This window comes from Mirounga angustirostris, unplaced genomic scaffold, assembly GCF_029215605.1.
Source record: "Mirounga angustirostris isolate CCGP_5_RB_7025 unplaced genomic scaffold, mMirAng1.0.hap1 SCAF_5, whole genome shotgun sequence".
NCBI classification, from domain to species: Eukaryota; Metazoa; Chordata; class Mammalia; order Carnivora; family Phocidae; genus Mirounga; species Mirounga angustirostris.
In genome coordinates, this window is record NW_026991713.1 from 89,247,370 (window position 1) to 89,271,884 (window position 24,515).

At 36.8% G+C, this 24,515-nt stretch overlaps 1 protein-coding gene across 6 annotated transcripts in view; it reads left to right on the forward strand.

The window, feature by feature from the left end:
- EPS8 (EGFR pathway substrate 8, signaling adaptor) overlaps positions 1-24,515 on the forward strand; it is a 177,930-nt gene that overhangs the window by 77,751 nt on the left and 75,664 nt on the right. The window contains exon 1 of one of the 6 annotated variants that reach the window (XM_045873805.3): positions 1,276-1,778. The exons of 4 other annotated variants lie outside the window; for them this stretch is intronic. The gene's annotated coding sequence lies outside the window, so the exon portion shown is untranslated. Of the gene's footprint in view, positions 1-1,275; positions 1,783-24,515 lie in introns of those variants that run through there. One more of the 6 variants, XM_045873806.3, reaches the window with a different exon arrangement.

Genomic DNA, 24,515 nt, shown 5'->3' on the forward strand with positions numbered 1-24,515 from the left:
GGGTGGCACATCACAGTTTCCACTCCATCCTTTTTGCACGGGTGCTGGAGATGGTTCGCGGTGGACTGGGGGATGGGTCAGAATTTCCAGCAATGAGGAGTTGCAAGGGCAGAGTGGTCAGAAATAGTAGAGAGGGAAAGTTGGTGTGGAATAGATCCTACCATACAACTGAGTTCCTGCATTGACTATTGTTTTTCTAGGTATGTTTTTAAAATTCTGTGTATCTATACTAACGCTATTCTCTTTTTAAGTTATAGAAACTTGATGAGAACTCCGGGTGCTCTATGCAGAGAATGTGTATATCTTGCATATAAATTCTGTATGGTCTTTGTAAAACCTTTTTTTCAGTTATTCTTTATAGGCTTTTTTTTCTTCCTCCGTTTCTTAATAATAATGCTTTGTTTTTCTGTCTTCACATTACAAAATTAGTTGAGTGCTAAATTTTCTGTTTGGTATACTTGTTAATGGCCCAATCATAGGAAATCATTTTTTACATATTTTGTAATTTCTAAATTACAGGCTCATCTTCAGTGGGGATTGTTTTTCGGTTTTGGTTTGGTTTGGTTTTTCTAGCTTTTAGAGATCCCATGTGGCCTTGTTTATGGAGTGTTACTCTAAAGTGGTTTCATGTTTGTTTCTTCCAGATACTCCAGGGATATCATAAGCGCAGAACCCAATTTTATCCTAATTTCTTAGCTTGACGATTCTCATACAAATTCAGACTTCAAAATTGTTGTGACACAGGCTTAGGGCTTTTAATTTCTGGTTGTAGCATTTCCTTTGCACTTTTATCCAGATTTCAGAGACAAGTTCCCTTGACGTTTATTAAGACAGTGGGTAGCTTTGTCCTGTTCTCCTCATCATTTTTTAATGTGATTGCAGCCTTTTGAAAATAGCTCTGGTTTTATGAAAGGACCTCCACACCAACTTTATACCTTGTGTGCCTGAGATCTCTTCTTCTGCCCTTACATGACCACCGGAGTGCAGTTGGGTAGGTTATACCCCGTGTTGAGGAAAAGCAGGGCCAGAAATCTAGCCTAACTCTTCTCCTGAGAAAATACTTTCTTCTGAGCTCCTTATCCTTACTTGAGGGGGCATCTCCTTACCAATTTCAGTTATACTTAAGTGCTAAAGAGACATCCGTGATCCTTTCTGGAGGCCTTAACTGGCAGTATTTGCTTTTGTGCATACCGCTTTGGCCATTGGTTCTAGCTTTGGTTTAGTACCAGGGGGTTTTCTTTTTTGTAAGTAAAGCTGTGTATTTATTTTAAAATTTTGTTATACTCTTTTTCATCTTTTCTAGGCATCTCTGGTGGAAGGTCTTCTTCATTAGCTCATTTAACCATATCGCTGTACCTGGAATTCCTGCAAGTTACTTATTAACCCCTATCCCTCAGATTCCACCTCTTTACAATGGGGATAATAATAGTGTCTGTGCGTATAATATTAGTTTAGAGCACATAGTAAGTTCTCAATTAGTGTTAGCCATTGTTATTTGCAACATTTAAAGTTTTATTCTATCACCTTAGGGAAGAGTTGGACATGTAGTAGTGGTTGTGTTTACTTACTTAACAAGAAGAGGAAGTCTTAGTTAACGCCCTAGAGAAACCAAAGGAGAAACTTTGTTCACTACAGTACAATGCTGAAACTGAAGCTTAGAGTCCCACCCTTTCTGTTGATATGCCGAAGGTCACTTGGCACCAAGAGGGAACTGAGAGGAATATCCTCTCGGTATTGCCTGGAAGATCGCTTAGAGGAGTCTTGCCTGGATTGTGTGGGTAGGTAAGTTTGAGTTTGTGAATATTTACTTTGCTAAGGAGGGCTCTCAGAGGCATAATTATTACAGAGGATATTTGTAGACCTTGAAACATGCAGTTATACTTTTAGTCCCAGGTAGCCTTTTGACAATATTTTAAATTCCCATTTGGTATTCCAAGTGGATTCTGAACTTGTTGAAATTGGTACCTCAGGTTCCTCAGAGTTCTGAGTCCTGCCTCTTGGGGATTTAAAGGATTTCCTTCTCTTAGGTCATGTGTTTAAGAGAATAATCTCCCCCCCCCCCCCCCCCCCGCCACCCAGATTGTAGGTAAGAAGAAATCTGTTGACTAATAATAGTTGGGGAAGCACAGACATAATATATCAATGTTTCTTAAAGTTACTTTTAAATTATTCTGATATGCAAAATACTGTGATTATCCTATAAATATTAACTTCTTTGGATTGTTTATATGGTTAGTTGTACTATGAAAATTTGCTTATTAACCAAGTTCAGTTTTCTTAGGTTGTTATTGGCTTTGAGTCCACAGACTTAACACTGCCAAATTTCTGTGTAAACATTTTGCTTGGGACCTAAAATGTAGTGAATATGTGTATTTAAAGTTTTTTTTTTTTCCTTCCCCTAAACCCATGTATATTAATGGAACTTGTAAACATTTAAATAGTCAATTAATGGAAATTTTTAAGGAACAGCTCTTTCAAAAAATTTAATTATGTTATATTGTTTTATATTATAAAATTTGAGCTTAGAAATATATATAATTCTTATATAGAGATCTATTTTTGTAGCTCTTATAGATTTGTTACATTTAATTTTATTCAGGAGGAGTCATTTCCTTGTTCTGTTACTAGTGATTAAGTGCAAGGTTAAGACTTACACTATTTAAAAACAAGAGTTAATATTGTATCACAATAAACTAGATGGAGAACTAGAGTAAATAACTGGTTGCATCTCTGTTTTGGTGCTGGGAAATGTAATGCAATCTTGAATTCAGATGCCATGGTTATGCCTATATTGCTCTTTTTTGAAGTACGTTTGTGGATATGTTGATTTTCCTCTAATGTGACTGTTATTATTAAGACTACACCATAAGGAACATTATCAATTTACACCAGAAACTTTAACTGCCCATACAAACATCATGTGCATAGATGTTTGGTAGTATACACAGGTGAGGTTCCTTGGGATGTTTATGGCTTGAGTTATTCTTAACCTTGTTGCAAAGCTTTGATCAGCTTTAGAGGCCAAATTCTAAAGCAAGTGTCAGTGTTATGTTTAATATAAATTTCATATATAGGGATGCCTCAGGGCTCAGTTGGTTAAGCGTCTGCCTTCGGCTCAGGTCATGATCTCAGGGCCCTGGGATTGAGACCTACATAGGGCTCCCTACTCAGCAGGGAGCCTGCTTCTCCCTCACACTTTCTCTCTCTCTCTCAAGTAAATAAATAAAACATTAAAAAAATTCATATATGCTCTGGGAATGGTACGTATTTTGTCTTTTGACCTGTTCTCACCTTAAGGAGGATATCCCTGCATCTACTATACCTGGGGTGTTTTAAAAGTGGTTTCTGTTTTTCTACAGATAGGCTTGGAAACACTTTCTTCCGTTTAAGTAAATTACATATAAGAGAAAATGACTTTGGAGAGGATAAGATGTTTATACTCATTTTCTATATAATTCTGAAATAAATTGTGTAGAGAAGTTTCCTTTCCAGTTTATTTTTCAGAGAAATCATGTTTCTTTAATTCATCAAGGTACTGCCTCGGAGTTTGAAGCAGACAAAAATTAGCTCATTATATTTTAGATTTTTAAGTAATAGTTTACTTGAATTGTATAAAATTTTTGTGCAGGTGATATAACAAAGTAGATTTTCCTTTTTTTTTCTTTTTTTTTTTTTTTTGTAAAGTAGATTTTCATATAGTCTTTTGATCATTTACCCTGTAGGATAGTTCTAATTTAATTAAACAATTATTCTTTAAAAATTCTTTTTTATTTTAGGGATGCCTGTGTGGCTCAGTCAGTTAAGTGTCCGACTCCTGATTTTGGCTCAGGTCCAGATCTCAGGGTCCTGAGATTGAACCCCTCCTTGGGCTCTGTGCTGAGCTTAGAACCTCCTTAAGATTTTCTCTCTCCCTCTCCTTCTGTCCCTCCCCAAATCCCTGTCTCAACTCTCAATCTCTCCCTCTCTAAAAAACAAAAAACAAAAAAAAACAAAAAAACACCCAAACTTTTTTTTTTTAATTTTAGAGTTTAGGTTTGTATATGTATTTTTAATTTTTTCATGAAATATTTTGGATTTTTCAGCTATATGAAAATATATTTCTTATTTTAGTTAAAATTTGTGGCATTTCTCTCTTATGTATAGAATATATTAACTAGATTCAGAAGAAAAAAAGAAAAAAGTAGATTCAGGAATATGATTAGAAGAAACTTGTGGTAGTTTTAATTCTTAATATATTTTCTAAAATTTTAAAGCAATATGTGAAATACTGTCTCTTTGTATTTAGCGAGGTAGAATCTGATCTGAAATGGAGTGTGTGTTTCTTAAGCTTACCTGAGACCTTATATGAACATTTATCCAAGAAGGCTCTGCTTTGGGGAACATTGGTATACAGTTTCTTGAGGATTAAAAATACATTGTGTCAGACGTTTAGATGTAATTCAGAACCATATTATTTACCTTTCCTAATTATACAATCCTAATGATCAGATTTAAATATCTGATAATATTATTATTATTACTATTAGGTTGCCTTATATTCTTTTATTCCTTCATTGTTTCTAAAAATATACTTTCCTCTGATTTTGCAGGTAATTTCTTTTTATTCCACTATTTTATATAATTTGCCAGACCAAATGACACAGTTAGGATCCATTAAGTAGAGCTGTGAATATCAATCTTGGACACAAAGCTGGGGATTGTTGTTGGGGAAAGCCCTCCTGCCGCACTAGCTTGGCATTCCAAAGACTCTGAATGAAGTCTCTTAACTTATTCAAAGCCTGGATTTGTGAAGGCCAGTTGGGCTCCCCTTTGCCCATTCATAACTGATGTTGTCCTCTTCTGGTTAAAATTTGTCAGTGGCTTTCCCATCAGATAAAATTCAAAGTCTGTTATATAACTTATTATTTGTAGTCATGTATCTTAATTTATGCCCTAAGCTTCTTGATCTTGATGCTTTATATATATATCTCACATTTCCTGCCTTTTTCTTTACTCCTGCAGCAATTAGAAAGTCTTTCCCTATAGTCAAAATTCACCTCATCCTATAGGTCTACTAATCACCCCCATTAAATTTTTCCTGGTTCCTTCTAACAACATTGAAAGTTTTTTTTCTGCAATTTCATAAGGTGCTTCATATTATATCTTGTGTTACAGTTATTTTTACATATGTTATAATATATATTTTAAAGATTTTATTGAGACAGAGAGAGAGAGAGAGCATGAGGGGGAGGGAGAGAATCTCAAGCAGACTCCCTGCTGAGCGCGGAGCCTGATACAGGGCTTGATCTCCCAACCCTGAGATCACGACCTGAGCAGAAACCCAAGTATTGGACGCCTAACCAACTGCGCCACCCAAGGGCCCCAACACATGTCATAATATTTTACAACTCCTGTATAACACTGACTGATCCACTGAGTTAAGTCTCTTACTGGGATGGGTAGAGTTGATTTCATCACATTTCTCCTGTTTTTCCTTGTAGCCAATAGATGCTCATAAATATGTGGTGACTGAATAAATGGAATGACATGACTGTGAGTTACTGACTACCAGACATTTTACTGCTCTGTTGGAATGGACATGTGGGGACGGGATCAGTTAGGGAGCTAAACAGTTAGGCATGGCTGTCTGAATCTGAGCTGTCCCCAGAAGGGAAAGCTGAAGAGACATCAAAGATGCAGTTAAGAAATGTTTTCAATCATGTTTAATGACTCAATATGGATAAAGAACAACTTTTTCTAGATAAAGACTTTGGGCTGATAGGATATTGAAGAGTAACACAGGCTCTGTAGATCGTGACTACAGTTCTGAATCAGAGAACATTTGTCATGAATTTGTAGTTTGGGAATGAATACAGTCAGTTCTGCTGTAATGCTTGTTTTGAAAATGGGAACTTATTCCTATGTTATTGGTACTAGGGAACGATTTGAGGATAATGTAAATTTCACATTTGTTATATGTGATTTTATCTGAGAAATAGGAGGTGAACACAGAAAGTGCCACCTGGTCGAACTGAGCTGCATAGGAATACACAAAATGCATGTGCACAGACCTCAGACATCTTCCAGCTACCCCACTTCATTGCACATTGTGAGCCACAAATGCCTATATCTTGTTTTATAATTTTCCCTCCACTTTCAGATAACCCTTTACCTTCCCATTCACAGTAACTCACAAGCTGTAACCCTTTGGACAGCCAATTCCACAGGCAAACTTCAGGTCTTTTTCAAGGTCAGGTACCATGTTTACTGTAGTTTTTATTGGTTTTCTAACTATTGAACATATGTAAAACTGTTGTGATCTCTGTTAGGTTCTTTTCTTTTTTATGAAGTGTCACTGACAAGAGTTTTTGAGTGTTGTGCTTGTAACCCCATTTTCTCCATAAGCCCTGTGATTTTTAATGATGTGATTTTTGCATAGCATCATCATCTTTAGGAATATGTATGTTGTGTTAGAACTGGCTGTACTAATTGTTAACATACAGAGTGTGAACTGATGGTTCTCTCTTTCTCTTTCCTTCATTTCCGCTTTTCCTCTTCCCTCTTTTTTGATGTGAAAGGCACTAAACAGTCCCTGTAAGGAGGAACACAGTACAACAGAGCAAAATGCCAAAGGACTTTAAAAAAAATAAGGACATAAATTTACCAGTGGAAATAAATGGATAGCTTCAAAAGCAGGTAGAGACTAAGAAGTAAACATAAAAGGCCTGCGGGCTCTGGAGTGAAAATATATCTTACCTTTAAATAATAATAATTATGTTTAACATTTTTTGAGCCTTTACTGTGTGCTGGGCACTATGTGATAAGTGTTTGACATGGATTATGCCACGTAATCCTCATACAATCCTATAAAGTATGTCAATACTGTATTTTACAAATGAGGAAAATGAAACTTAGAAGGGTTAATTATCTTGCCCAAGGTAGATAACTCATAAATATAAATGGCAGAGCCAGTTCTAGAAGCAAGTCTGACTTCTGAGACTTCGATTTTAAGTGGTTTGTCGGAGGACTTTATAGATGATAAATTAATAACTTCTGCATGTGTTATTTCCTCAACACTTAACTGTGTCTGACTGGCATCACAGGCTATTTCAACCCCTGTAATAAATGAAGACACAAAGGTACCCAGTCTAAGAAATGCACAGATTGTCAGAGGCAGAACAATAACAGAAATTAATTCTAATACCTAATTCAGGGTTTTTTTCTGGGGCTAATACATAAAAAGGGAGAAAAATTTGACAATTAGCAATAAGGTGAGCTGAGCTGAGTAGGAGAAATGATTGTGTTGGAAACTGGAATAAAAGGGGGGTGAATTTATAACGTTATGTCAGAATTGAAAAGAGAGAGCCTAATGGAGAATGAACAATGGGGATCCTCTAACTCTGGGATACAGAGACCTCTAACTCTGGGGTACAGAGACCTCTAACTCTGTGGTACAGGAAGCCCCATCAGATTCTCATAAAGGAACTAAAACTAGCACCAATTTCAATACAGGGTTATAGTATGAGAAATCTGAGGTCATGAGCATAAATTGGTTATACTATAAATCCTGATTAGTAGTATGCTCAGAAAAAAAACCAAAACACAAAACAGAGGAAAGAGAGAGGTGACACTGGAGGAAGCCTTCCAGAAGCTTTATTCTGTGTGGGGGAAGGAGGAGGGGAGGCTTTATTTGTACTTCTTTTATTGCATGTCCTGAATCACTTTTTCTTTAGGTGGCCAGTCACCTCATAGGGTTTTACATAAAAACAACTAAACAAGAGTTTAATTGATATTTGTTAAACAGAAACATTGATAAATAGTAGAGTAGTTCTTCAGTTGAGTGTTGATTAAAAGCTAAATATTATACAGGTAATAGGATAAATAAGGGTGGAATTGATGAGTACTTGTATTTAGAGCAGGGGATTAGCAAACACCAGCCAGTGGACTGTTTTCTTTCTACAAGCCAAGAGTGATTTTTACGTTTTTAGTAGGTTATTAAAAACAAAAACAAAAATAAAGAATATCAGCAGAGATATATGGTGCCCACAAACCCCAAATATCTACCCCTTGACCCTTTACAGAAAGTTTGTCAACACATGACCTGAAATACTGTCCAAAAAAAAGTTAGACTTGTTCTCTTAGGAAATCAGATTAGGTCATGGAAACTGGTATTATATTTCATAGAGGGCTACATTTTTGAACTTGTGCCTTTTTTTCCTTCCACATGTGGGAAGGAATTGATATTTACTTTATATATATTGCTAGAGGCTTTGTATACTTTGTATTTATTTTTCTTACCCTTGAAAGAAGCTACAGGTACTTTAAAATGAGGAAATGAGGCTTAAGTAATCAAAAGTTTCACATTTAATAAATAGTGGATTCATATATATTTGCCTGGGTCTCCCAGATAAAAAAATGGTAAAAATTGATTATATACTATTCAGAATTCTGGGTTGAAAATATCTAAACAGATATCGTATGTGGACATTTGTAATAACATAAGCTAGTATCTAAAAATATAAACAAAACATTTAAATTTTACATACAAAAATTAGGATTGGTTGGAGAATTGTAATTTTATTATAAAATTTTCATATGAAGGAAGATCTTTGGATAAACTGTGGAGTTATAAAGTGTAAAGAAAAAATTCAAGACTCATATTAAAAACTCAAAATAATATTCACCTAGAAGAAAGAGGAGACTTAAAATGTTTTTAATAGGAAGTACAAGATAGAAAAGTTTATTCTGGTTCAATAGAAAGTGCACCAGGCAGCAGCTTATTTTTGAAAAGCCCATGTTAGACAAATATTGGCCCATATGTTAATTATAAAGTCTCACGAAGAAGATTTCAGGGTGCTTTGAAAACATGTAATGAAGGATCTAATAGAATAGATTGGAAGGCTAGGACAAGACTTCTCAAGAGGTGTCATTTAAGCTGAAATACAGGAGTTAGGCAAAGACAAAGAGGATAATTATTCCAGACAGATAATGATAGGCCTTGAGGATGGTAAGAGCTTGGCATATTCAAAGGAATATCAAAGAAGGTCATTGTATCCCCTGAGAACTCTGAGGACAAGAATTGTATCTGTTTTGTTCATCCTTGTATATCCAGCTTTATACATATAGTGTTTGCTGGCATATAGAAAACCCTTAGCAAGATTTATTGAATGGACAAAGAATGAATGGACATTTCACTGGGAAATTCATGGTATAATTGTGAGTACAGGGATTGCCTGGATGAAGGCTACTACCCTCTCTCTGAAGCCTACCTAATTACATGAAACTACTCAGATTGTTGGTAATCCCAGATTATCCTAGGTCACTTGTAGCTCAGGTGTCCCAAACCTTGGTAACCACTGTCAAAGTATCTGAATGGAGCTTTGACATAGAGACAGTCTGCACAGAAAAAGCAGGAAAAAGGACTATAGACTGTTCAAGCTGGATCTGATCCTGAGAAGGAAAGTGAATTTGCATTATTACAATGTCAGAAATAAATCTGAGGTGGAATGAATATAGCCACTTTTCTAAAAATAAACCACCTGAAGGGAAGGGTATTTTGTACTAGAACATAGGATCCCTGGTTCGCTGGGTGGCCATTGGTGACCAAATAGCACATGAGCGTCAGGCTTAGAGGTTTAAATTAAGAAGTTAAGTACTCAAATACTTATTATTTGTGGAGCCTATTTCTTCAAAACCATATTTGGACTTTTAAATTTAGATAATTTCACTTACTGGTTTGAGTGCATTGAGGAGTTTATAAAGTAGAAAGAATGAGGAGAGGATTGCATATTTCCCAAGTCTGTGAAATAAAGTTGTAGTAGCCAGGGAAGGGCTATTTTTACAAAATATTGACCATACAATGAAAGTGAAATAGAGACTTACAACAGTCAAGAAAGAGAGAGGATAACTTTAGGTAGGAAGGTAAATGAGAATTGGACAAAAAAGAAAGAAAACATTTCAGGGTTTTTCATGAATGATGGTCTTTGAGTTAAAAAAAAAAAAAAGTAGCCTCTAAGTGGTAAAAACAACACATGTACAATGATGATACAAGAATTTAAGAATGACACTTGTATATGCTTTACTTAGGCTTACACTTCAGTGAACTTTAGTTTAATGGTATCACATTGTTGGGGGTTTCCTATGAAGTTTGAGGAATTCCTTACTGGGTGTCATAAGTCTATTACCTTACCAAAAGAATAATACTGGCTAGCAGATGAGGTAAGTATTTACCAAGAGCTCTAAGTTTTGTTTCTATCAGTGAGAAAAAAAAGACCTTCTCCTTAGCCCCTGCAGTATAATATATGGTTTTCAAAGGGTGTGTTGGGAGGGGGATTGGTGGTACTGGCATGTGAAAAACTCTTAGGTGTTTACTTTATTTTGTTTATGTATTTATTTAATTATTTTATTTATTTATTTGAGAAAAAGAGAGAGAGAGCAAGCAGGGGGAGGGGCAGAGGAAAAGGGAGAAGCAGACTCCCCACTGAGACCATGACCTGAACTGAAGGCAGATGCTTAACCGACTGAGCCACCCTGGTGCCCCCTCTTAGGTGTTTATTTTAAATGGATTGTTTCTTGAGTATTGAAATTACTGAGTTAGAGATTATCAGTGTCATTAGTCTCAATTCCAGGAACAGAGGATATTCTAACTATTACGTTTACGATTGATTTACCATAAGACATCAAGTTCATGATGACTTTCTTAACCAAAAGCACCAACATGTTCTTTAGGCCTTTTAAATGAATCATAACAGTTTTTGTCAGCATCATTCTGTAATCCCTGTTGATGTTCAGTATGGAACTTAATTATGGACTAATTTTCAAAGCAAAATTAGATATTTTCATCTCATCATTTTAAAAGCTGGAGCTTTGAAGCCATCTTACTGAATATATGTATATTCAGCATATCGGTTGACCTTTGAACAATGTGGGAGTTTGGGCACCGATCCCATTCACAGTGGAAAATCCACGTATAACTTTGCCCCAAAATTTAACTGCCAATAGCCTTTAGTTGGTTAACACATATTTTGTACATTGTATATATTATATACTGTATTCTTACAATAAAGAAATCTACAGAAAAGAAAATGTTATTAAGAAAAACATAAGGAAGGGGCGCCTGGGTGGCTCAGTCGGTTAAGCGACTGCCTTTGGCTCAGGTCATGATCCTGGAGTCCCGGGATCGAGTCCCGCATCGGGCTCCCTGCTCGGCAGGGAGTCTGCTTCTCCCTCTGACCCTCCCCCCCCTCTCATGTGCTCTCTCTCTCTCTCATTCTCTCTCTTGCAAAGAAATAAAATCTTAAAAAAAAAAAAACAACTACTGGGGCGCCTGGGTGGCTCAGTTGGTTAAGCCACTGCCTTCGGCTCAGGTCATGATCCTGGAGTCCCGGGATCGAGTCCCACATCGGGCTCCCTGCTCGGCAGGGAGTCTGCTTCTCCCTCTGACCCTCCTCCCTCTCATGCTCTGTCTCTCATTGTCTCTCTCTCAAATAAATAAATAAAAATCTAAAAAAAAAAAAAAAGAAAAAAAAAGAAAAACATAAGGAAGGGCACCTGGGTGGCTCAGTTGGTTAAGCGACTGCCTTTGGCTCAGGTATGATCCCGGGTGCTGGGATCAAGTCCCTACATTGGGCTCCCCCTGCTCAGCGGGGAGCCTGCTTCTCCCTCTCCTTTTGCCTGCCACTCCCCCTGCTTGTGCTCTCTTTCTCTATCAAATAAATAAATAAAATCTTAAAAAAAAAAGAAAAACATAAGGAAGAGAAAGTATACTTACAGTACTATACTGTATTTACTGAAAAAAATCCTCGTATATGTGGAGTGCAGTTCAAACCTGTTTTTTTCCAGGGTCAACTGTGTATATGTGTGTATGTACATATAAAATATATGTGTATGTATTTACCCCCTTAGGAATACTGATGTATTTTATTTTGTTCAATGCATGTTTTTCTCAAAGTTTCTATGCCCTTTAGATTGTTTAAAAGCTCATTTAAAAAGTGAAAAATGCAGAGAAATTTTAAAGATTTCTTTAACCCATTTCGTAAGTCAAACGATCCTTTTGTAAGGAGCATATCTATTCCAAATCATTTAAAATTTTAAAAGTAATCATATGTATATATTATCTTATTGTATCCCCCCATATACTGTGAGATTGGTGTGTAGGGTGGAACATAGATATTCTGTTTGGTGAGAAAATGAAGGATCAGTGAGAAATGGCATTTGCAAGAGAGACTGCTAAATAATGTTAGAGCTGAACTTAAAATCAAGAATTGGTAAAAACTTGATCAGGGCTCTTTTTTTCTCCCCCCATAGTTTAATTTACTGTTTTTATAGATTAGGGGTTTTGTGTCTTGATATTTATTAAAGTGGAGTATATGATCTAGTTTATTTCAAATTAAAAAATACATACACACACGCATTTGTACATATGGCTGTGTATACACACACACAAACAATACAATATAGTTTTACTTCCAGAAGTGTTTGAAGTTTAAAAGTGGTGCCTAGGGTTGTAAACACTTAATTCAAAAGAATAAGTTAATTTCCATTAGTAGAATTCAATTCACTGTGTCACTTGGGTAAATGATATACTTTAAAAAAGCAGGATGACTCTGTCTTGGCTCTAAAATCGCACTGGACAGGCCGGCTTCCAGCAACACCTGCATCTTTAGCACCTCCCGAGTGGTGTGGACCCTGGGAATAATCTATTTCCACAGGCTGCTGCTTTAAGGCCTTCACCCTCTGGGATAAATTTGCCCTTCTTATACTGCTCCTTAATAATCTGAAGAGCAGAGTGGTGTGGCTTTTTTCAGAGTGCTTATTCTGCCTCATTAGCTAACTAGGAGTTTCTTTTTCAAATGCTTAGAACTAGAAATATGCAGTCATTTAATATTTAAACTCGTTTCTATGAGCCAGGTATAGATATGAGTGAACGCTTATTAGCTGAATTGGCATATTAAAAGATGGTCTTTCTACTGAAAGCAAAATACTGGGAGAGTCAGATATTCGAACTCTTTCCAGTCTAGATTACTCAAGAGGAAACAAACAGCAAGATTCAGTTTAATTTTTGAAATAGGAAATGTTATGTGTATTTTTGTTCCCCAAGGGCTGTGTCCAGGACAGTATCATTTTGGTATTTTTATCGTTCTGTGAGAAATAAAAAACAAGTGAGACGGACGTAAATGTATCTGGACAGTGGAATGTTTCACAGCTTATCTAAGTAATTGTTCTTCTAGGTAAAAGACTTGGTATTATTTGAACACAAATCCTATCAACATAATAGTCCCATTAGGATTTATTAACTAATGTAAGAGGACATACGAAATTTTGGCACAGATTATGTAAATGAGATGTTTATATGGGTATGTATAGGTTTGCGTATATGTGTGTGTGTGTGTGTGTGTGTGCTGGAATGCTTAGGAAGCATTCTAATGGGAGGCGCGTGGTCACGCACACAGACAGCAGGAAAGAGTTTGGGCTCTTGAGTTCGTCTGCTGGGGTTTGAGACTTTGCTATGTACTAGGTGTCATGAGGCAAAGTACTTCATTGTTCTATGTCTCAGTTTCCTCATGTGTAAAATTGAGATAATAATTGTACCTACCTCTTAGAGGGGTTGTGATTATTGAATTAATGCATGCTAAGAACCTATAACAGTGGTTGGCACATATAAGCATTTAATAAGTGTCATTTATTCTTTTTGTAAATTATTATTAAATATTGGCCACAGAGTTGATTCAGAGAGGGGAAAAGAATTACCTTGAAAAAATAATGACTGTTTTGAAGCCAAAGACATTAGTTAATTTTGTGGATTAAAATCATAAAGTTGTTTCTTTATCATTAAGAGATTATGGTATAAAGAGGGATATGTGTATGTAGTCAGTGGTTTAGTCATTGTAATATACCTGGGATTATCCATTTTTGAGTGTATTTAAAGTCTTCCCTTTTATGACCAGATAATATATGTTTATGGAATGGTCTACTTTGAAACTTGGTTGGCTTTGGAAAATACATGTCTTTTTGTCCATTTTGTGTTAGACTTCAATTTTGTCTAATCAGTGTTTGAATGAAATGGCACTTGTATAGACTTCCTTCCAAGAAAAACATTGGGTGTTTCAGGAAGTGGTCTTGATGAGTCAGAGGATAATACTTTTTCCTCTGAGTCAGTTCTGAGCCTCCTTGGTATAAATAGGCTTACTTTTAGCAAAAGTTCTGCTTTTTAGATCATGTGTTAAAAATCATTGATACATGACCACACCGACAATAGTACTTTTATTGGTATTTCCACTGAATTAACACCAAGAGTCTTATCTAACTGTGATTATAAAAATTCTGTTAAATAATGTTTTAAGAAAAATTTCAATTCAGTTTCTGTACTTTTTTTTTAAAAGATTTTATTTATTTATTTGACAGAGAGAGATACAACGAGAGAGGGAACACAAGCAGGGGGAGTGGGAGAGGGAGAAGCAGGCTTCCTGCAGAGCAGGGAGCCCGATGCTCAACTCGATCCCAGGACCCTGGGATCATGACCTGAGCCGAAAGCAGATGCTTAATGACTGAACCACCCAGGCGCCCCAGTTTCTGTACTTCTAAACTAGTTTTTATTTTGCATCAGTTTTGCCTCAGACAGGACTCATTTGTATCAGGCAATCATTTGTGTAAATTTTAGAGGAAATTTGTATTGGTAATGATGTCTCCTTTGATCACTAAAATGCTAGGACTCTTCTTTCGGCACATGTATATAAAACTCCTATAGTATGACTTTAGTACAGCGTTTATTTCTCAGAAGATTGTTCTAGTTCGCCACACCCCAGAGCTGTGTCAGAGATACAAAGTAATAAACCAGAGTTCTTTTTCATAACTACATTAAAAAATACTAACATGATAAATAGTTGCCAAAGGACTACATATTGTTAATGCCGAGTTGGTCAGGGAAGACTAAAATGGGGGTATGGAGAGGGGGAATTGAGCAGTTGCTAGAAGGGGAGGTATGAAGTAGCAGGAAGAGTATTTAAGGTAAGAACAGAGGCCTGAAGGTGAGTCAGTGCACAACATGCTCAGAAGAGAGTGTGATGTAGTGAAACTTTATAGGTGGGAGTGCTAGAGAGAATATGGAGGACTGGAGAAAAGACTTAGGACAAAATTGCGGTAGGCCTGGAATGGTAAGCAAAGGAAATTTTTGTGTGTGTGTGTGTGTGTATGTAACTGGTAACATTCTTTGCTCTGAGTATCATGTATTTCCCTTGAGTTGTATTTGATGGATCGCAATTGGTTTTTACTTTAGTGAATCTCATTTTTAGAATCTGTATTCAAAGAAAACCTCTCCATTTCTATTTTTCTCCAATACACATTTCTTCAGGAAATTAAAGAACTGATGGGTGTAGATATAGTTAATAAATCTTAAGTGACCCACGTGTGCTTTTGCATGTAGTCTTCATAACAGTCTTATTTCACGGATGAGTAAACAAAGGCTCAGAGCCGATAATGTTTGTTCAAAGTCACAGAGACATGGTAGAGTCAAGATTTACATTCAGGCCCATCTGTCTTCATAGCATGCTCTTTTCACTATCCCACAGCACCAGGGCACAAGCATGGCGGTACGTTTTGGTTGTTTCCAGTAGCTCTGAAATAGCACCCCAAAAGCATTTTTCTACTTGGCAGAAATACTATTACTGTTTTTTAGGAACTGGAAAGTGGTCTTTGGGTGCTGGGAAATTGCCTTATAGGCAAGCTTGCTCATGCCCTCTCCAGGAGCAGCAGTAGGGCTTTGTTTTCTAAGAGTCGATTATTGCCATTTGAGGCTTTGTGAGGTTTGCAAGGGCAGCCACATAAGTTTTAGGCACATTTGTGGGTAGCAGTGATCCATGCTGTGGATCACCTGTCCTTTGCCCACTTACATTAGTAGATTATTAGTTGGTCATTTTTCACTTCTTCTTTCTTAAGCATTTGGGCCTAGATCAGGTGGATTCTTTGGTTTTGTGTCTTGGCATATACAGTTACTTCTGGAGTAGGGCCACTTTGCCTCATCCTATTTCTTTCATGGCAGTGAAGCCGTTCCCTGAGACGACAACAGTGGTAGTTAAGATTAAATACTATTCTTGTAAACATATCATATCTCATAAAATTCAAACACTTGTTTCCTAGAAAAATTTCCTTTTTGGCATCCCAAAATAGAGCAGCTTCAGCTCCTGGGAGAGCAGGGACATTCATCTTATTCTTCCTAGCTAACTCAAGTTGGAGGAGTGTGCTACTCTGGGCTCTTATGTGGTGTTCCCAGGGCTTCTCACCAGCTAAATTGTAAAAAGAAAAAAAAAAGAAAAGAAAAAAAATTATGTCACATGCTTTCTTTGTAGGCAGCGTAAGCAGGCTGTAGAGTTTGTGCGGGTAACGTATAGCCAGTCCTCAAAGTTACTATGTTAACTCCCCCTGACCTCTCCCCAACACCATGAGAAAATAGGTTACTTTCTCCTGTTCCTGTTTTGTCAGGTGATCTTTAGAGGTAAATTTAGTTGACAAGCACACTGAGCCAGTGTGCTAGCCTCTGTGATTGATGTCACTGAACCAATGCACTGGACTTTGGAGCTTCAAAGAACCCCTGGAAATACTCTAATTTCCAGCTTACTCAGTACTATTGAAGACCCATGAGTTTAAGATGTCCAAGGGCCCAGAGTTAGGAATAGTATTGACAAAGCAAGGAATAGTATTAACTTTGGTGTCCAGTGTTTTCTAATCTCACAACAAACCTGAATCAAGTTGACATCTAAGATGTTCCACTGGCCAGTCTAGGAACAAAATTTCCTCACACTCACAGAAAGTGGTTGGATCCTGGGAGGACTGATGCTCACCATCAGACAAGGGAAGGAATTGGAAAGGTAAGAGGATATGGTTAGATGAGGATTTTTTTTTTTTTTTCCATTCCATTTGGGGAAAATAAGGAAGGTGGCTGGCACTGAGAGAAGTCAAGATGGAGAGGCAGGAGGAGGGAATTGTCTATTTTACAGTGTGGATGGGGTGACTTAGAGGGATTTGGGTATAATGGTGGACCATGTTTGCTGTTTTCCTTGAGTGGCTCTTGTTAGAAGCTAGTGATGCTAAATATTTTCAGTTTTTAACTCTTCAACTAGCTAAAATAGTTCCTATCGGTTTTTCTTGCTTTTAGAGCATGGTTTCATTCTGTTTTTTCTTAATAAGATTTGAAATAAACATTTTAATTTGGCCAAGTAAAAAAATAATTGTGGGCATAATATTTTTCATTCATCTAATACATTTTTACCGAGAACTTACTATGTATTAGGAACTCGGCTTCACACTTTGTGTTTGGTAAAATTATTTAGCCCCTGCCCTCAAGAAACTTACAAACCTGTGTACAAACAAGAAAGTAGGAAGTTACTGTAGTATGCTAAGTGCATCTTAGTTTAGACTCAAACAATGGGAACACATGAAAGAGGCATCTATCTACCCTATTTTACAGAAATCCGGGAGGGCCTCCCTAGATTGAGATCTGAAGTTTGAGTTTGAGCTGGCCAGGTGAAGGTGGCAGGGAGGTTTTTGGGTAGAATATTCCAGATAGAAGATGTTACTTGATGGCAAGAATCTTCAAAATGATGTATAGTCTGCCTGTGCAAGTATAGGGAGGTGTTCAGGGTGGAGGAGTGGGTCTGGGACGGAACAGGGGAGGTGGCAGGAAGGCAGAAATGGTGAGAAAGGAAGCTTTAAAGGTATAAAAGGCCAGGTCAGAAAAGAGTACTATGCTAGTTAATTGAATTGGATGTTTTCTGAAGGGCACAATAATAAATTTAAGTTTTAGAAGGCAATAGTATTAGATTGATTCAGATTTTATCTACAGAAGCTTCTGAAATGATTCCAGATTCGATCATCAAAAGATCACTTAAGGGGTGCCTGGGTGACTCAGTCAGTTAAGTGTCCCACTCTTGATTTTGGCTCAGGTCATGATCGCAGGGTTGTGGGATTATGAGATCGAGTGGAGCCCAGCATTGGGCTCTGTGCTGAACGTGGAGCCTGCTTAAGATTCTCTCTCTCCCTCTCCCCTGCCCCTCACCCCGCTAAAAAAAAAGATCACTTAAAATCCTGGTAATCCTCTCATTAATAGATTTTTACTGCTTATATGACACAAATATATGGAGTTTGAAAACTACTTTAAGAGATAGTACCAAATATAAAAAAACATGTTTTATCAGAAACAGTCATGTGTCTCTCTTATAGTGTAATATATTGAAACTATTAAATGAGTTTGCCGAGTTTAAGCTATGCTGACAGCAGCTTGAGGAAAACTTAACTCCTTTCCTCATCAAATTCTGTAAAAATATGTAAGATCATGTTAGAAAAATCAGAACATGTTTTTAAGTTGATTTGTTGAAATTCCTGAGAAAATATATTTTCTGAAGAAGTTGGAGGAAAATCACTCACTGTGTATACTTCTGCTTAATAGAGATAAAAGGGATTATTTCTACATTTTCATAGAGCCTTTTTAATTACCTTAATGCTTTATTTAAAATAATTCATGTTACCATGTTTGTAAAAACATGCTATCCTAAAGTTGAATATTTAAGTCAATTCTAGTTTTATTGATTGCCATTAGACAATTGGAAATGTGTTCCCATAGAGAAATACTCTGTAACAGGCATAGATTTTGCTGATCAGAAGTCGAGGTGATGCCATGACCTTTTGGAATTTTGTAATCATTTGAAACTATAGGGTGCATTGTTTTTGTTCTGGTAAGACCTTTGCCTTTATCTTGATAATATTTCTAACATTCCTGATTATTTCCTGCCTTTACTTCATAAACATTCAGAAGCCATTCCTTTTCTTTCTTCTTTATAAGTAAAGCTACACTGTTAGTTCTTATCTATACAAATGTATGTACTCTTATTATAATAAATTTATAGCAAAACAAAAAATCTTTTTAGTTCTATTTAGATGCTATGTGATCATGTGATTTTGGGCAAAAAACCGACTCTCTGAACATTGTTTTCTTTTGTATGGCGAAGTGGTTGGATTTTATTCCGTATCTACTACCTTTTAGCTCTTTGACGTTGGGAATTTGATTAAACTCAATCCCTAGCTTAACGCATCTGTAAAGTGAGGAGAGTAATGGTCTTTACCTCATGAGGTTGTTGTGACAATTAAATGTATTGAAAGCGCTTGGAATTGTGCCTGGCACACACAGTGCTATCTAAACAGCACCTCCTCCTCCTCCTCCCATTGCTGTTAGCACTTACAGTGGTAGTTTAGTTCTCTTAGTGCATTGATTTTATAAAACAGTTGGTTTAAAATGGTAGACAGCAGTTATGCCAGCTAAATTACACCTAGTTTATTTAATAAAGAGCTGGAATTGATTGGGGGGGGCTATTTAGAAAGATTAAACTTGTTTTTCTTATGAACAACACATTTCAACTAAATCAGGTCATGCTCCTCCCCCCCTCCCCCCCCCAGTCTTACTTATCTCAGTCTCTGGACCGGTTTTCTAGTGGCTTAGAGATGGGAAAGATGGAAAAGGAAAAAAATGCAAATGCAGCATTACTAGCCCTTGTGCTAATTTCTTCTTCATATTTCCTCTTCCTTTTAACTTGAAATAGCCTACTTACCCAAACAAATCTATCTTAACTTCCCAAACAAAAATCCACACAATATGATCCAGGAACGTGAAGGCATTTGGTGATTCTCCCTTCCTCTGCTGATCCAAGCAACCTCTTTTTAACTTATTAATTTACTATATAGAGTTCTGTTTGCTCTGTTACATTTCTAAGTGCTCAAATCTAGGAATGTAATTTCTGGAGAAACTTTTTCTTTTTTCTTCTTCTTCTTCTTCTTTTTTTTTTTTTTTTTGGTTTATAAATTGACACTGGCCCAAAAGAGGACTTGTGACCATAAAAAGTTCTATTTCTTTCCAAGTGAATAGTACTTCACTTGTTTTACTCTCACTTCCTGATCCCTCAAATCCAGATTCTTAAACTTGGAGTATCTAAAGTTGGCATTTTATATATCTTACTGTTTTATTTTTTGTGATTCCTCTTCCCTACTCTCTTTCATTTTATTTTGTTTAAATTCAGGCTGTTAACAGGATAAAAAGAAATTATCCTTATTCAGAATTATTTTTACATAGATTTCAGTGCCCACAGAGCATTGTTTCTGTGATCAGTCTTAAGACATTGAAGGCACTTTCAAAAAATGCATTAACTCTTTGTTTCAGTGGTTCACTAATTATCCTGGATTTTAAATGAGGAAATAACATTTTCAGCATGAATCTCTTAATCCTGTAGTTTTTAGAAGTTCATAGCTAGATGTGACCCAGTCTGACTTTATATCCTTATAAATACTATCTTTTGTATTCTTTTTCTTCTAAGCCATTAACAGAAATTATAATAGGATATTTATTATCATTCATGTTGGCTTTCCCACTAGGCTTTAAGCCCTGTAAAAGTGGGAACCATGTCTGCTAACTGGGCACTCAGTATCTGGAGCTCTCCTGTCTAGTATGATAACCATTAGCAATATGTTGCTATTTACATTTAAGTATAAACTAATTTAAAGTTAATTTTTTTTAAGTAGGCTCCATGCCCAGTGTGGAACCCAATGTGGGGCTAGAACTCACGACCCTGATATCAAGACCTGAGCTGAAATCACAAGTTGGGTGCTTAACCGACTGAACCACCCAGGCACCCCTAAACTAATTTAAATTTAATAAAATTCAAATTACAGTGCTTTGATGGTACTAGACACACTTGAAGTGTTCAACACTTGTGCTCAGCTACTGTATTGGACAGTGATGATATCACACATTTTCATCATCACAGGAAGTTTTATTTAACAGTGCTCATCTAGATCACTGATGGGCACATAATGGTTACATAGTAAATGTTTGTTGAATGAGTGATTGAATAAATTAGTACTGGTTTTGGTTGGTAAGAATTACTGTTGAATGGGGGCACCTAGGTGGCTCAGTCTTTAAGCGTCTGTCTTCAGCTCGGGTCATGATCCCGGGATCCTGGGATCGAGCCCCGCATCGGGCTCCCTGCTCCGCGGGAAGCCTGCTTCTCCCTTTCCCACTCCCCCTGCTTGTGTTCCCTCTCTCGCTAAAAGCAAGTATCATAAACAGAGTCACAAGACTCAACTCATGGAAAACTACAAGACCCCACTCTCTCCAGGAATAAAAGCCACAAAAGCTGGACGTTCTTAAAAATCCTCGCTGTGGGTAATTCCATAAACCTAAGAAAATAGACAAACTACCTAATGTAAGTGGTAAACCCAAAGTTAGAGTAAGCCCCTCCCTATAGGTTAGCTAATTAAAAAAAAAAACCTTCATTAGAGGCAAAGTGGGGGTCCTCTTTCTTATCTGAGAGGAGAGACCGCTTCTTTGTGAGGTAGCTCCATTCTTCTGTATTTAATAAATCTTTGCCCCTTTTCTCTGAAATGCTTGCTTGGTTTCTTCTTCACACAAAGCAAGGAACCCTCTTGGCGAGGGGCCTTCGCCTATCTGGTATCAGTAAGCTCTTACAACCTCATAAGGTGGGTAAGAATTAAATAAGATAATGTATATAAAGCACTTGTACAGTAACTCACACACTAAAATGCTTAATAAATGAGCATTTTTTTTTACAGTAGCGAACAGATATATGTCTAGATTTACCCCAGTTCATGGATAATTTGAGGCTTATGAAGAACTTTACTCCTATTTTTGAGCGCTTCTGTTGTTATAGTAGACATTTTTCGAGGTTAGTATTATCCATAGCCAAAGCTTATATTTACTGCCTTTAATATGAAATTTAGTAGTCTCAATGAAAAAAATTTTTTCCCATTGGACTTAATTTTTTTCTTCTTTAATTTTTATGACTATGTAAATATCTAACCTCCTAAGGAAGGAGTTTCACACTACTTTTATAGACAACTTGATTTTAAAACTAATGCACAGATATCTCTGATTTCTCTTTCAGGGAGCTGACAAAGAATTTATTCCCACTTATTCTCACTTAAATAGGGCTTCTTGGGGTGCCTGGGTGGCTCAGTTGGATTGGGCATCCGGCTCTTGCTCTTGATTGTGTCTCAGGTTATGATCTCAGGGTCATGGGATTGAGTCCTGTGTCTGGCTCTGAGGTCAGCAGGGAGTTTTCTTGAGATTCTCTTCCTCTGCCCCTTCTCCCATGCACTCTCTCTCACTCTTTCTCATAAATAAATAAATCTTTAAAAAATAAATAAATAGGGCTTCTCTTTGGAAAAAAATATCTGAATAATTAAAATGAATAAGTCACTGATTATTTGTCTAAGGGTGATTTCAGGTTTCATTTAGTCATCTAACTGTATTGTGCATTTAAAGATGTGATTTAATTTCTAGAAAACAATTAAGGCATTTTTAAAATTAACAATAATGCCTGATTTAGTTGAGGATATTGCCTCACTTTTACACACTATAATTGTTGTTTCTTTCCTGGGATTTGAAAACAGCATTTGTTGTTATATATAACAACAGGTAGTTAAACATACACTACCAAAATATCAGCTGACTTTATGTTAGGTAAATTTTCTTCATTTTTGTGTTGCTTTCACTCTGGTTGTCCTAGTCTTTTTGTTTTTAGTATAAACTTGTGCTCATATTTCATAGTCCACTTTAACCTCTCAAGTTCATATTGGAGGTGACTTGAATTTTTCTCTTGAGTTTTTCATTAACAAATATTTGTCAGTGTTTTGACAATGAAAATATGTTACAGGAGGGGCGCCTGGATGGCTTAGTTGGTTAAGCGTCTGCCTTTGGCTCAGGTCATGATCCCAGGGTCCTGGGATCGAGTCCTGCATCAGGCTCCCTGCTCAGTGGAGAGCCTGCTTCTCCCCCTCCCTCTGCTGCTCCCCCTGCTTGTGCTCTCTCTCTCTCTCTGTCAAATAAATAAAATCTTAAAAAAAAAAAAAAAGAAAATATGTTACAGGGAAAGGCAGATCAAGCACATACATTCATTCTACTCCTCCCAAAGCAGTGACAGCAAAGGGATTAAGAAAATGTAGAAAATCAGTGAGATAAAGTGACTCTGGAAAGCCCATGGGTGATGGTAACTAATGTACAAGTACTAAGAAGCTGGAACCTGAGCTGCTAGGGAGAGACACTTCAGAATCTCAGAAAGGCTTGACAATGAGTATGTGGTGAAAACAGTGTAAGTGTGTTTAAAGTGAACTTAGACCCCAGATGCCTCCCTACACTCTAGCAACACTGGAAGTTAATTCTCTGGAGAATGTGAGCTAGAGAACTCTTGAGTGGGGGATACCAAGGCACAGGAGGAGGGTGGATAGTTAAATGAAACACTAAATATTGAGATACCCCCAGGGTACTTCCTCTACTCATCTCCAAAAATTTGGCAGTCAGATAATATATTCTCTAGCTATTCACTTGGCAGATGCTTCTTTGAAGAATCTGACTCTTCTGAGCAAAAGACCTATGGATACTGACGGTTGGGGGTCTCCCTGTGGAATAGCCCAGTGAGATTGTTCCACAGTGAAGCCTGCATGTTGACAAGCCCCACTTACCTAAACAGACTTTCTAATTGGCCTGTTAGTGCTCCGTTTTCAATGTGAGTAGTAACCAATGATCACTAGATATTTGAAGAAATTTGGAGACCAAAACAAGCCTGGAGAAAACAAAGAAATTGACAGCAATAGACACAAAAGGAGAAGACACAACTTCAAAATATTATCATCAATATTTTAAGAAATATCAAAGAATATACTGCAATCTGGAAATAAGAACAAGTATTACTAAAAAAAAAAAAAAAAAGGGCATGAAAATATACTCCTGGAAATTGAAAATTGATAGAAGACTTGAAAAATTTTAAATGATTTTTTGGAGATGAAGTTAAGGAAGCCACAGAAATACCAGGAAATGACAAACAAATGTGAAAAGTCAATAAAATTAGAGATTCAGTCCTCAGAATAGAACAGTAGCATTTTTTAGAAAAGCAAAGTTTTAGAAAATGTCATGAAGAAATGCTCAAAGAAATAACTCAAGAAAATTTCCTAGAATTTAAGGACAGTCATTTTCAAATTTGAAAAGACCTCTCGAGTTTCTAATCTATCGAATTTTTAAAAAACAGCTATAGCAGTATATTCATGAAATTTCAGAACATCGGGGAAGAAAAGTGAAGATTTCCAAACTCCAGAACTGCAGAAAAAAAACAACACAGAGGGGCACCTAACATCTCAGCAGCGATACTGAAGACAGATCAATGACTTCAAAATTCTGGGGCTAAAATAATATGCAAGTTAGAACTGGAAATGAAGACATACTACTGGTCATCTGTGAAGGTAGAATAAACATGTTTTCAGTCAAGTAAAGCTTCAGAAATTAGCTTTCTTACACTCTGAAGTATGTGCCCTTCTGAGATAAAAAGTAAAAGTAAAGAAAAGGGAGTCATGGGCTCCAGGAAACAAGGATCTAAGACAGGAGGAAATGAAAGTAATGAATAGGATAGTGTTGATTTGGATACCACAGTGGACGCCATGCAGGAGGCAATGCATAGAAATCAGGGAGAGAGGCCTGCAGAAAGATA